This window comes from Kryptolebias marmoratus, linkage group LG6 (assembly GCF_001649575.2).
Source record: "Kryptolebias marmoratus isolate JLee-2015 linkage group LG6, ASM164957v2, whole genome shotgun sequence".
Lineage (NCBI taxonomy): Eukaryota > Metazoa > Chordata > Actinopteri > Cyprinodontiformes > Rivulidae > Kryptolebias > Kryptolebias marmoratus.
In genome coordinates this window covers 30,523,824-30,536,109 of record NC_051435.1, presented here as the reverse complement: position 1 = coordinate 30,536,109, position 12,286 = coordinate 30,523,824, and the positions used below count along the sequence as shown (strand labels likewise).

The window sequence follows — 12,286 nt, the reverse complement described above, 5'->3', positions numbered from 1 at the left end:
CTATTTTAGATGTGGGTTTTTGCAGACTGATGATCTCTGCCCATCTTTACTTCTGAGAGATTCAGTCTCACGAACTAAAATGCTCCTTTTAGTCTCAACCCTCTACCTCAGTGATTGCCATCCCTGGTCCTCGAGGACCACTATCCTGCATGTTTTCATTGTTTGGCCTGGTCCCAATACTCGCACCTCCACCCTTGTTCCACCCTCGGGACCTTCAAATGCGCGTTCATGCTGAAGGGTTTGAGTGCGTAGTGTGTCCCAATTCTTCCAGTGCTCTTTAGCCGCCCTCTGGCTAAGCCCGCATCCAGGTGGACTTTGGCGAAGAATTTTTTTTTCCCAACCTTTATTTAACATATTACAATACATAACAAAAGGTACCAAGCTCGACAGTGAAAAAGTTACATTACAAAGAGTGATTTATGGCACATAAACAAAAAGGTATATGTATATACACATATTTAACAAAATAAGCCAAGGGCCAGTAATATGAAAAGCATTATATATATATAAAAAAATACAAAGTAAAAAGGGCATTAATCAAGAAAGTTGAAACTAGTCAAAAAATAAAAAAAAGTTTCCAGCATTTTTTTCTTTTACAAAACGTACAGATTCCAGTGAGTCATATTGGGCCTACATCTGAAAAATTGACATTTATGTAAACAATATTTTCCCAGTAAAATTAGATTGTTGATCCCATATTCATTATTAAGCCTATTGAATACCCCAAACTGGAATTATTTTGAAGTGAAAGCAGGAAGTTGAATCCACATCTGAAGATCAAGCCAAAACCTCTGAGCTATCATGCACTTAAAGAAAAGATGATCCAAGTTCTCACTTTCTGTCTCACAGAAACTGTAGTTCCCAATGTCCATCTTAAATTTTGTTCTTAAAAATTCTTTAGTTGCATAAATACTATTTATAGTTTTATACTGCATTTCCTTTGCTTTGGGTGGGACCGGAGATGACATAAAATTAATCCTTATCTTTTTAATGTCCTCTTCCCTAAAATCTTTGAGAATATATTTCCTCCTAAGTGGATTAGGAGAATAATAATTTAGTATATGTCTTCTCAGAAATTTATTGTTACATCGATAGTTAGAAAGTGTAACCCCATCGATAGTTATTTCAGATTAGGAGTCATGTTAGAGTATAATATGTCTTGTCTAACCATAGATCGAAAAGATGATGGGATAGTGTTTAAGAATTGGTTATATTTTTTGCTTATATGGTTTTCTTTTTTCTTTTTATGAGGTTTATTATTGTGAGTAAAAAGTAGTTTCCAATTAAGAAGAACCTGTTTATGAAAGTCTGAAAGTTTCACTGGCAATCTGCTTAACTCAAAATCACACCGTAAGAGAAGCTGAAGTCCTCCTATCTTATTGAAAACTAAATTGGGTATATATGACCAAATTGAAAGACTGTTATTTATAAAAAACTTTAACCATTTGAGTTTCAACATACTATTCATAATTTCGAAGTCTATCACATTTCCTCCACCATCTTCATGAGTTTTAATCAGGTCGTCTTTTCGTATATAGTGACATTTATTCCTCCAAATGAAATTAAAATTCAGTTTGTTAATGGCTTTAATCATCTTTTTTGATTCTGGCAGAGAATAAGCCGGAAAATAAGTCTAGAAAGACTATCCATTTTAGTTAATAAAATCCTACCAAAAATTGATATGTCCCTCTGTAGCCATCTATTCAGAGTCAGTTTACATTTGTCAATATTGTTCCAAATATTTTCCTTCTCCGAAATAGATTTATCCTTTGTTATCACAACACCCAAGTACTTTACTTCTTTTTTAACTTTTATATTAAATAGTGATTGTACTGGGTGATCCTTCAGAGAAAACAGCTCACATTTATTTAAGTTTAATTGAAGTCCCGAGGCCCTGGAAAACAGATTAATGTTTTGAAGAGCTAAAGGAATTTGATCTTTGTTTTTCAAAAAAAGGGTTGTGTCATCAGCCAATTGACTTATTATGATTTGTTTGCCCATTACATCAATGCCGGTTATTCCACTGTTTTTAATTAGAATGGACAGCATCTCAGCAGCCATTATGAATAGTAATGGTGAACTTCCACAACCTTGACGGATTCCTCTATTAATATTGAATCTATTACACGTTCCATGACTTAAGGCTACCGAACTATTTATATCTGTATAAAGCATCCTAATAAGATCCCTGAAGTTTTCACCAAATCCAAAATGAGTCAGTGTTTTAAGAATAAACGTGTGTTCAACAGAGTCAAATGCTTTATAGAAATCCAAGAAAAGAATAAATCCATTTTCATCAATCAAGTCACTGTAATCTAAGTCTAATATTATTATGAATAGATCTTCCTTTCAAGAAACCTGATTGAGTTTCACTAATTATATCTGAGATTCCTTCTTTGAGTCTAGCTGCTGTAGCACCAGAGAAGATTTTATAGTCTGTATTCAGTAGGGTTATTGGTCTTAAATGATCTAAGTGCCTTTTATCTTTGCCTGTTTTAGGGATCAGAACAATCAATCCTTGCTTCATACTTGACGCCAATTCTTTTTTGTTGATACACTCTAATAAAGCTTTAAATAGTATTATTCTTATATCTTCCCAGAAAAATTTGTAAAAATTAACAGTGAGACCGTCAGAGTCTGGGGATTTATTTGATGCCATTTTCCTAAAAGCAGCATCCAGCTCTTCAATTTTAAAATCATCACAACCTTCTTTATAAGCTGTCTCAATCTCTGGAAATATCATTTAAAAGGATGTTACAATCTACTTCTGAATATTTAGCTGAGTACAATTTGGAATAAAATGTAAAAACTTCTCTCTCTAGTATTGTAGGATCCTGACATTCATTCCCATTTATTGGAAGACTTGAGATGCAGTTACTCTGCTGCCTGTTTCGTTCTAAATTAGAGAAATAAGAAGAGTTCTTTTCCCCCGCTTCTATCCATTTTGTAAGAGATCTTATGAGAGCACCATGAGATCTGTGCAAATATAGTTGATCTAATTTAGTTTGTAATTCCATAAGAGGATTTTTCTTCTCACTATTTGAATCCTGTTTGACACAACACTGATGTGTCAAACTCATATTTTTTCTGCTCGTGAATGAGGTTTTTACTAAATTGAATGCTAAATTCTCTTATTTTAAACTTTTGAAATTCCCATTTATTAATGTCTCCTGTGACTGAGTTATTAGATTCAACTTCATGAATTAGTTTTCTAATTTTGGTGTAATATTTCTCATATTGTAATAATTTAGCATTGAATTTCCAGTAGGCTTTTTTGAAGGATTTGTTTAAGTACAGGTTCCAGGTTCAATTCTATAAAACACTGATCTGAAAGTGGAGCTTTTAAAGTTACAGTTTTTGATGTCTGTCACTTCCCAGCCAGTCAATCCTAGATTTACAACTTCCATTTGGCTTAAACCATGAAAAACCTTGTAATCCTGGGTTCATTACTCTCCAGATATCATTCAGATTATTGTTTATCATAAAGTCATTCATCAAACTGTTTTGTTGGGGCCTCCCAGATCTTGGGGGCCATCTATCCACCCACTCATCAGGGGTCATGTTCCCCCCATCACCCCCCATCACAATATAATCAGTAGGATATCGACCTTTAAGTTCTGAAATCACATTTGTTATGTCAGTTAATAATACTCTGTTTTGATTGTCATTGTTATACCCATAGGGGTGGCACAGTGGTGTAGTGGTTAGAGCTGTTGTCTCCCAGCAGGATCGCTTCCGTCCTGGGGCCTTTCTGGGTGCAGTTTGCATGTTCTCCCTGTGCTCATGTGGGTTTACTCCAGGCACTCCGGTTTTCTCCCTCATGTTAGGTTAATTGATGACTCTAAAATTGTCCCTAGGTGAGAGTGAGAATGGTCATTTGTCTATTTGTGGCCCTGCGATGAACTTGCGACCTGTCCAGGGGGTGTCTGCTGCCTCTTGCACAGTGATTGCTGGGGATAGGTACTCCCTGTGAACCCGGAATGGAGAAAATGATGGAAATGGATGGAAGGATTGTTATCCCCAAATACGTTTACCAAAATGATAAATAAATCCTCTGTTCTCATCACAGCTGTCAGCCAGTGTCCCTCAGTATCTGTCCGGTGTGTAATAATTTCTCCTGGAAAATGGTTGAAACATAAAACTACCCCACCCAAACGGGTGGAGCCATGACTGAAGAGGATTTTATCTCCCCACTGATTCTTCCAAAAAGAAGTGTCCACAGCTGAGGAATGAGAAATAAACCATGTTATTTTTGCCCTTTACAAAATAAAAACATTTCTTTCAAGCTCCTGACATTTAAAGAACCCAAAGAAATTTTAACATTTAACATGAACTCAGAACAGTTTTAGCAAGTCACAAATTCTCTCCAAATAGAACAGTCAGAAAGAGAAAAACAAAGAAACGCTCATTTATTCATATCCTTCACCGCTGGCATATTTTCCACCCTATTGATACTATCATTCACTTGTTAGTTTCCAATCTTCGCCCTTCAATATAACCATGCAGGGCCGGAAAAAAGGCCCGCTTCCCAGCTTTCCTCGCTTCCTCGATCAGAGGCCACAGGCGCTGTCGCTCCTCCAGGTCTTCTTTTGGTAACATCTCTGCAAAGCTGATACCTTCTTCTCTGCAAATGGCCGATCCTTTGCTCCGCTTCCATACTTCTTCTTTTATCTGTCTTTGAGTAAATAGGATAATTACATTCCTGGTTCTGTCGTTTTCCTTTCTCCCCATCCTGTGGACAACATCCACAGCATCCTCTAATTTCGAGTCCAACTCAGGGACGATCTTCTTTAGGCCTTTCACAATGTCTTCTCTGATATTTTTGTCTTTCTTCTCTTTCATACCGTTTACCCGGAGACTCCACATCATTCTGTACCGATCTTGCTCTCTTATCTTTTCTTTTAGTTCGTCGTTCTCTTTGAGTAGTTGTTTGTTTACGTTTTCCAGTTCTGAAATCTATATCTTGCATTCTTTCATTTCCTCAGCATTATATTGCACTGCCTTCGCCAAACTTGTAATCATGGCGCTGCTCTGTCTTGTTTATTTTTTTTATATATTATCTTTATTGATGACAAAGGGTTTTGAATTAAACAGCAGAAATATGGCAGTGGTGACAGAGCAAGCTGCGTCTGTCATAAAAAAGCAGTTTTTAAATGTAAAGTATTGAAATAATTCTTGTTTCTCTCTGCTGTACAGGTGTGAATATTATCAAACTTTGCTCCGTATTCAACAAGTCAGAACAGCCACATATCTCCGGCAATGACTTTGGAAAGCTAAAATACCTAAACTGTACTTTTAAAATCGTACTGACACCTTAAAATACCAAAACAGCGACCGGTCCGCCCTGTTGGATGTTGCAGTTATGACACAGAGGCACAAGTCAACAACGTAACCTGTTCACTTCAACTGAATATACACTTCATAGAGGGGCATAGGGTGTAGTGTGAGTATTGGGACTGGGCCCTTCTCTGCTCTTCAATAGTGATGTGCTGCTCGACACAGTTTTGAGCCAAATGAAGCTGAAGTATCGTGATGCAGTGTTTTGGTGGCTGTGTCAACACGTCAAATATCATGTGACCGCTCCTAAACGAGGCCTCGTTCTTTCTGGTGTCTCGAGCTGCTTGTGACTCGCAGCTCTTCGTGCGCTGATTCGCAGGAATCCCCAGTGGGCGGGTCTTGTAGTTATTCTCAAGGCTTTAAAATGAGACTGAATATCCACCCAAACTGTGGGTTTTTGGAAAGGTGGACGTGTTTTTGTACAAATTTGAAATAGCGAGATATAGTTAGAGAGAGTCTGAAGTTGAGTGGTTGTGTGGATGGATTTGAGTCTGTGAGGCTGAGTTTAGACAGTTAGGTTCAGTGATTGTGTGTGATTTTGAGTGTATTTAAAAATATTTGTGAGAATGAATAAAAATCTTTGAATGTCACTCAAAGCCTCTTATATGAATCACTATCATGACATCATAGCATAAAGTTACAAGTTCTCAGATAGTATTAAATGAAAATAATAATTCATGGAATAATAATGATATTCACAGTCCAACAGAACAAGGTGTCACTATTGTTAATAAAGATCATGTTTATTGTAACATCCTCCTTTCAGTTTATAAAAACAAAAACACAGGTTTCATTGGACAACATGAGCTTTAATGAAAATGGTATGAATGAAACACAGACTCGTGATTTAAATCAAGGTATCAATTTTATTCACGTCAACTGTAGTACATAAAAGCAACCACCAGATGTCGCAACTGGAAAAAACAAAATGGAGACAGTAGTTTTTTCGCAACTTTTTTAATATTAGAATGTTACGGCTCTTACCGGCCGATGTGTAACAAACAACAACCAGAACACAGTTAATTAAAACCATTTATTGTTGTACAAAAATATGGAGTTCTCTACTACCATTACCCATTCGTTGTTACCCAAAAAGATTTGACCTGAATTAAACCCCACTTTAAGTGGACAACCCACACAAACCACTACAGTGTGCACTGCAACCCTTAAGATGCACTCAATTCACTGCAAGAATAATCAAGTGCAATTTACACTCACAATCAAGCCCACAAGATCAGGTCTCAAATAATTAGGAACAACTGGTATGGATTTGGTGTGTTCCGGGGAGTGACTCCAAAAGAAAAAAAAACAAAACAAAACAAAAAAAAAAAAACACAGGACAAACAAAAAATACGCAGAAGATTGTTAGCTCGCCCTCACATGTATCAAAGAGAGGCACATAGTCCAAGACTGGGCGAACTAACAAAAAAGAAATAAAACTTGACTCTTAAAAGGACAGCAGGAAGCAGTGATTTAACTGTAAAAACAAAAATACAAAAAATTACTAAATGCTTATTGGAGCACTTTAGTCCAGTTAGTTTAAAAAACATTAAAAACACTGCATACCTGTATTGCATAGACCAACAGTCTAAAACGAAAAGATGTAGCAGCTCTGGTGTAGCCCTACCAAAATAAAAATGATATAAAACATACAATTCAATCTTTAAAAGAAGACAAATGTATAAGGCCTACCTGCGGCGTTGAATGACCACATGCCCGAGCAACGCTACCGCTGAAACATCATTAATGCTGTGGCCCTGTATAAAACACCATGTCAGGACAATTTATTTAAACAAATCAAAAAAGTTTCCTTCTCCGAACCTTACCACAGCCAGCAAACAGTGAAACGCGTGGGCCCAACACGCACCTGGTCACGCACACAGAAAATTGACACTTAGCCACCACTCTTCCTGCTTCCCTTTTATGGAAGCTCAGGCTGTGGAGGGTGCGACACCTAGTGGTGCCACCTGTTACAAGAAGAATTGCAAGAATTATATTGTCCTTGCTGGCATTTTTTATATCTTGATGAGAGACCATCATATCCAGGTAACTTGATTTTTGTTTATTTATTTTTTAAAAAAAAATTTAAGCTAGTTTCATGGATAATTTCAGTGACTGACAGACTACACTATAATGTATTAACTTTATTAAATTTTGCACAATAAATAAAATCTAAATGTATCTTAAATTTGGATTACAGCAGAACTTTATCCAATATTAGTTTTATTTTATAAGATCCATAAAGTGGGTGTAAAAATGTTAAAATCAGGGTCTTTCATTTTTTAAATTTCATTAATAAAATAGCACTGAAGTGTTTTCACTGCACATCAGTATATTTACCTTAAGCCTCATAACTGTGATAATGCTTTGATATTTTATTTAAAAAAAAGAAAAAAATCACACCATTAGACTAATAATGTTTTTGTTGTTCTCTACATTTCCTTAACTAGACCAGACCCTTATACTGCAGGATTAACCTGAGTGTCCCAGTTCTGGACCGTTTTTTTAATGGAGAAGATCCTAGACCGGATTTCCGATTAAGCAGGGAGTCTCTGGCAGTGGTGTTTAATCTTCTGAACCTGGATCGACGACATGGTTGGGGTGCTACAATTGAGACCCTGGTGTTTCTTTTCTGGCTGGCACATGGAGCATCCTACAGGGTGGTGTCAAGAGTGTTTGGGATGCCTCGTTCTACTGTCCACCGCATCGTCCATCATATAACAGAAGAGGTGGTGGCCATTCGCCACCAGGTCATCCACCTCCCTAAATACCCAGAGGACCTGGAAGTAGTGTCCCGTGGGTTTGCAGGGCTGGCATGCCACAGAGCTTTTGTGAAAGTAATAGGTAATGTGTAATTAATAGGCAAGTAATCCATATTTGAACCTGTAGTTTAAAACAGCACTTTGTACTGTAGTAAAGAGTATCCATCATTTCCTGTTTGCATGTTTTTGGATACGTCTTAGTGATGTGGCAACCGTTGATTGAGCCAGCCCTGCAAACCTGTTGATGGACGATGCAGTGGACAGTGAGAGGACGCATCCCAAAGTACTCTCAGCAGAACCTTACATAATGCTCCACTCGCCGACCAGAAAAGATCAGCCGTGGGTTTCAGTTGCAGCACTCCAACCTTGTCTTTGATCCTTCTTCACCCGATCCAGCAGCACTGCCAGAGACTTCCTGTTTGGTGAACAAAAGTTTATAAATAAACGGTCCAGGAAGAGGACACTCAGGTTAATCCTGCAAGTATTGTAAATAGCTCTGCAATGAACTTACTGTTAATAAAATTAATTATTGTCAATTACTAGTTTTTGTAACAACTTTATTTAAAAAATTTAAAACACATTTTCAAAAACAAACAAAAAATACAACCAATTTATTTATTTGCTATTTTTTCTAGAATTGAGAAAAGCCTCTCCATTCTCTCCCTATTTTCATGTGCTCTTCTCTCTTCTGCCTCATATCTTCCCTGATCAAGTCCATTAATTCATCCTCTGTCCTCCTGTCTCCTTTCCTCTCTTTGCTCCTCAGCCCTGTCTTCTTGGTCAGCAGTGATGGAGGCAATTAGGACTGAAGGCCTCTGTCCTAAAACCTCATCCATGAGGACAAACCAGGGCCAAGTTGCAGCAGTGGGCTTCCCACTCACTCCTTCCCCTGACTCTGGATATTTGCAGTCCTTAACAGAGGAAATAAGACAGTTCACAAAAAGAGCTACATACATTTTAATTTAAACCTTACATGTGTTAACAGCTGCATGTAAAAAATATATTATTCATTACACATGTACATACTTTATACTTCTTTTTTAAGTTGTCCTATTTCTTTTTTGCCTGCAAAGGATTCACCTTCCCCTGCAGGCCCATCTTCTCCAAAATTATCCTAATAACATCAACATAAAATGAATGCAGAGGGAAATATGGAAAATAATGTCTTAAACCCATATTTAAAAACTACAGTTTTCACAGCACGACACAGTAGGAGCTATATTTCATTTAGATCACAGATTATGGACAGTATGGAGTTAATGAAACTGTACTCATAAGATTAATAAATGGATTCATTCTTCTACCTCCATGCCACAGCAGAGTTTTTTGCGCCCGTAAAAAGGTGGCTGTTCTGATTCCGAAGCTTAATAAAAGCTTCGGTCTGCTCCTTGGTCCCTAANTCGCGAAGGGACTCTCCTCTTGGCTCGAACACAGGAAGTCTCTGAGGAAACTTGAAGATGTCCTGGAAGGAATCACAAAACAACAGGTAAGGTCTAGAAGGCTACAAGAAACGATCGCAATGAGACGAACAGTAGAAAGGCTGGAGGTACCACAATTGGTAAAACACTCTGGCGGTGAAGAGCAGGAGCCTGCCGCTTAAATATTCCTCTAGATGATGATTGGAGCCAGGTGTGTACAGCAGGCACCTACTGGCACCTTCCCCAAGGAAAACCAGCGTCTGGCTCCCTCTGCTGGTCAGAGCTGAAAAGGAAGCAAACCCAACCTGGTACCCAACATACATACTTTATATTTCTTTTTTAAGTTGTCCCATTTCTTTTTTGCCTGAAAAGGATTCACCTTCCCCTGCAGGCCCATCTTCTCCAAAATTATCCTAATAACATCAACATAAAATGAATGAAGAGGGAAACATGGAAAATAATGTCTTAAACCCATATTTAAAAACTACAGTTTTCACAGCACAACACAAGAGAAAATATATATTTCATTAAGATTGCAGGTTATGTACATTATGAGGGTTAATGAAACTGTACTCATAAGCATAAGATGAATAAATGGATTCATTCTTCTACCTCCATGCCACAGCGGCAGAGTTTTTTGCGCCCGTAATAAGGTGGCTGTTCTGATTCCGAAGCTTAATAAAAGCTTCGGTCTGCTCCTTGGTCCCTAAAAAGGAAGAAAAAATAGCTTAGCGGCAATAGTTGAAGAACTACGGGACCCGTTGTACAAGCTCATTTATTGTCCTGATGATCTCTGACAAAAAATAATACAAAAAAAATGTTTATGCAAATGACAAAAGCCTATCATCATAACCACTTTAGGCTTTTAATTTTTGTAATCCCAGATTTTAACATACTTACATTTATAAGTGTACTCTACTCTCGCTTCGTCCACCGTTGTAAAAAGAATTTTCTGTTAAACTGGTTATACCCGCAATGCATCTTGGGATAGGATGGGCTGAGAAGGATACACCGGAGCCGTCCTTCAAATTGGGGAAAAGAAGTACGCATATGTGGGCCGCATTTGAAGGAGTCTTCGAATTGGGACAGCCGTCGGCGCGCCGCTGTGACGTAATCGGCCTTCAAATCTGGCCTTTGAAGGATGCAGCCGCTGAATTGGGACACAGTCCTTGTGTGACACTATCCTGCATGTTTTACTTGTTTCTCTGCTCCAACACACCTGATTTGAATCAATGGGTGATTAACAGGCTTCTGCAGAACATGAAGAGGTAATTTAAACACTGAATCAGGTGTGTTGGAGCAGAGAAACAAGGAAAACATGCAGGATAGTGACCTTGGAGGATAAGGATTGCTCACCCCTGTACTATGGCCGTAGTCCTCACCAAATTAGTTTTCCCTATTTTCTGCACTCTGAGATACTCTCATGTGGCCTCACCTCTCTTTATATGTCAGCAGCATGCTCCTGCAATGATAATACCACATATGTCTACAATAGCCCAACTTTGGCTTTCCCAGACTGGATCTGATGCATCTAGGAGATCACACCACACCAACACAATTCTACTTCTATTGGTATCACGTCTTTCACTACATTGTTTCTATGACCTTGAGATCTGTGGAATTCCCCCAGAACTCTTGCTCCGCTGAGGACGCCGCCCAGGCCACCCGCTAGAACTCTTGCCTTGCCACGGACGGTTCCCAGCCGCCCACCAGAACTCAGGTCCTTTAGTGGACAGTGTCCAGGTTGCTCTCGGGTATTTTGATTTTCTTTTTGTCTTGTTTTCATTCCCCAGGCCATTTGCCTGGTCGGCTTTTCTTGTATGACTTTGGGTTTTTTTGGTTCTGTTTGTGCCCTCCATCCTGCGTTTTTGTTTTTTTCCCCCCACACACATAATACAACCATGTGTACAGTTTCAAGAACACCAGTGTCTGTGTGTGGCATCAACTCGTGGACTTTCCTGCAGTCAATCCAGGCAGTGCACACCTGAAGGTGTACAACAATGCAGACCTTGGTATTAAATTGTTTCTATGGCTCTACCTCGTTACGTAACTGAGGTTGGCACCAGGGTTCAAACCCTGAAGCCCTGATTCTCCCACGCTAAAGTTGTGGGTCTTAATTGCCCTATCAGAGGACAGATTGTAGGGAGATGACCTGTGGTGAAGTGGGAATCAGGTGATGGGTTAACCAAGGTTTTAATTTGGTTTATACTTAATTAGTTTATTACTTTATACTTAAACTAAAAGCTAACGTCTCTGTAAATTATGCAAGCGAGAGGTACAAAGGGTCTATAATAAAGTTCAGAGCTACTATGGGATTATTTTTAACCTTTTATTGTTCACGTTGATGTTAAATAATTAATGAGAAATAATTTTCCTTTGAAATGCTTAGAGAGGCATCTTGTTCCGATGAGGCAGGATGCATCATATAATGCACAATAAGATCTAATGAATGTTTAAAAACATGTTACCACAAACTGGCGTTACATAACCTCAGAAAGAAGCAGAATGATTGATCTGATCTTATGTTATGGTTATTTCGCAGCACTACTCCTCTGCTCCTCAGTCATTTAACAAATATTTCTGATTGGAGACATTGCTGCTGGTTAGAGAAGAAGAAACACAAGAAACACTTTATTCAGCAAAAAAAGTAAGCAATATGATTTTTTTTTTTTTTTAAAGATCCGTAAAGCAAATGTCCTCTCCCTGGGCTGCCACCTTATCGTGGTGGAGGGGTTTGAGTGTCCCAATGATCCTAGGAGCTATGCTGTC

The 12,286-nt window shown here is 38.3% G+C and overlaps 1 long non-coding RNA gene across 1 annotated transcript; it reads right to left on the bottom strand.

The window, feature by feature from the left end:
• Window positions 1-6,006: 6,006 nt before the first annotated feature.
• LOC108251623 lies at window positions 6,007-7,358 on the bottom strand. The gene is made up of 4 exons (XR_001809364.3): window positions 7,164-7,358; window positions 7,030-7,094; window positions 6,904-6,960; window positions 6,007-6,814 (listed from the first exon to the last, which is right to left on the bottom strand). It is a non-coding gene; the product is annotated as an uncharacterized LOC108251623 (long non-coding RNA).
• Between the last annotated feature and the right edge of the window lie 4,928 nt (window positions 7,359-12,286).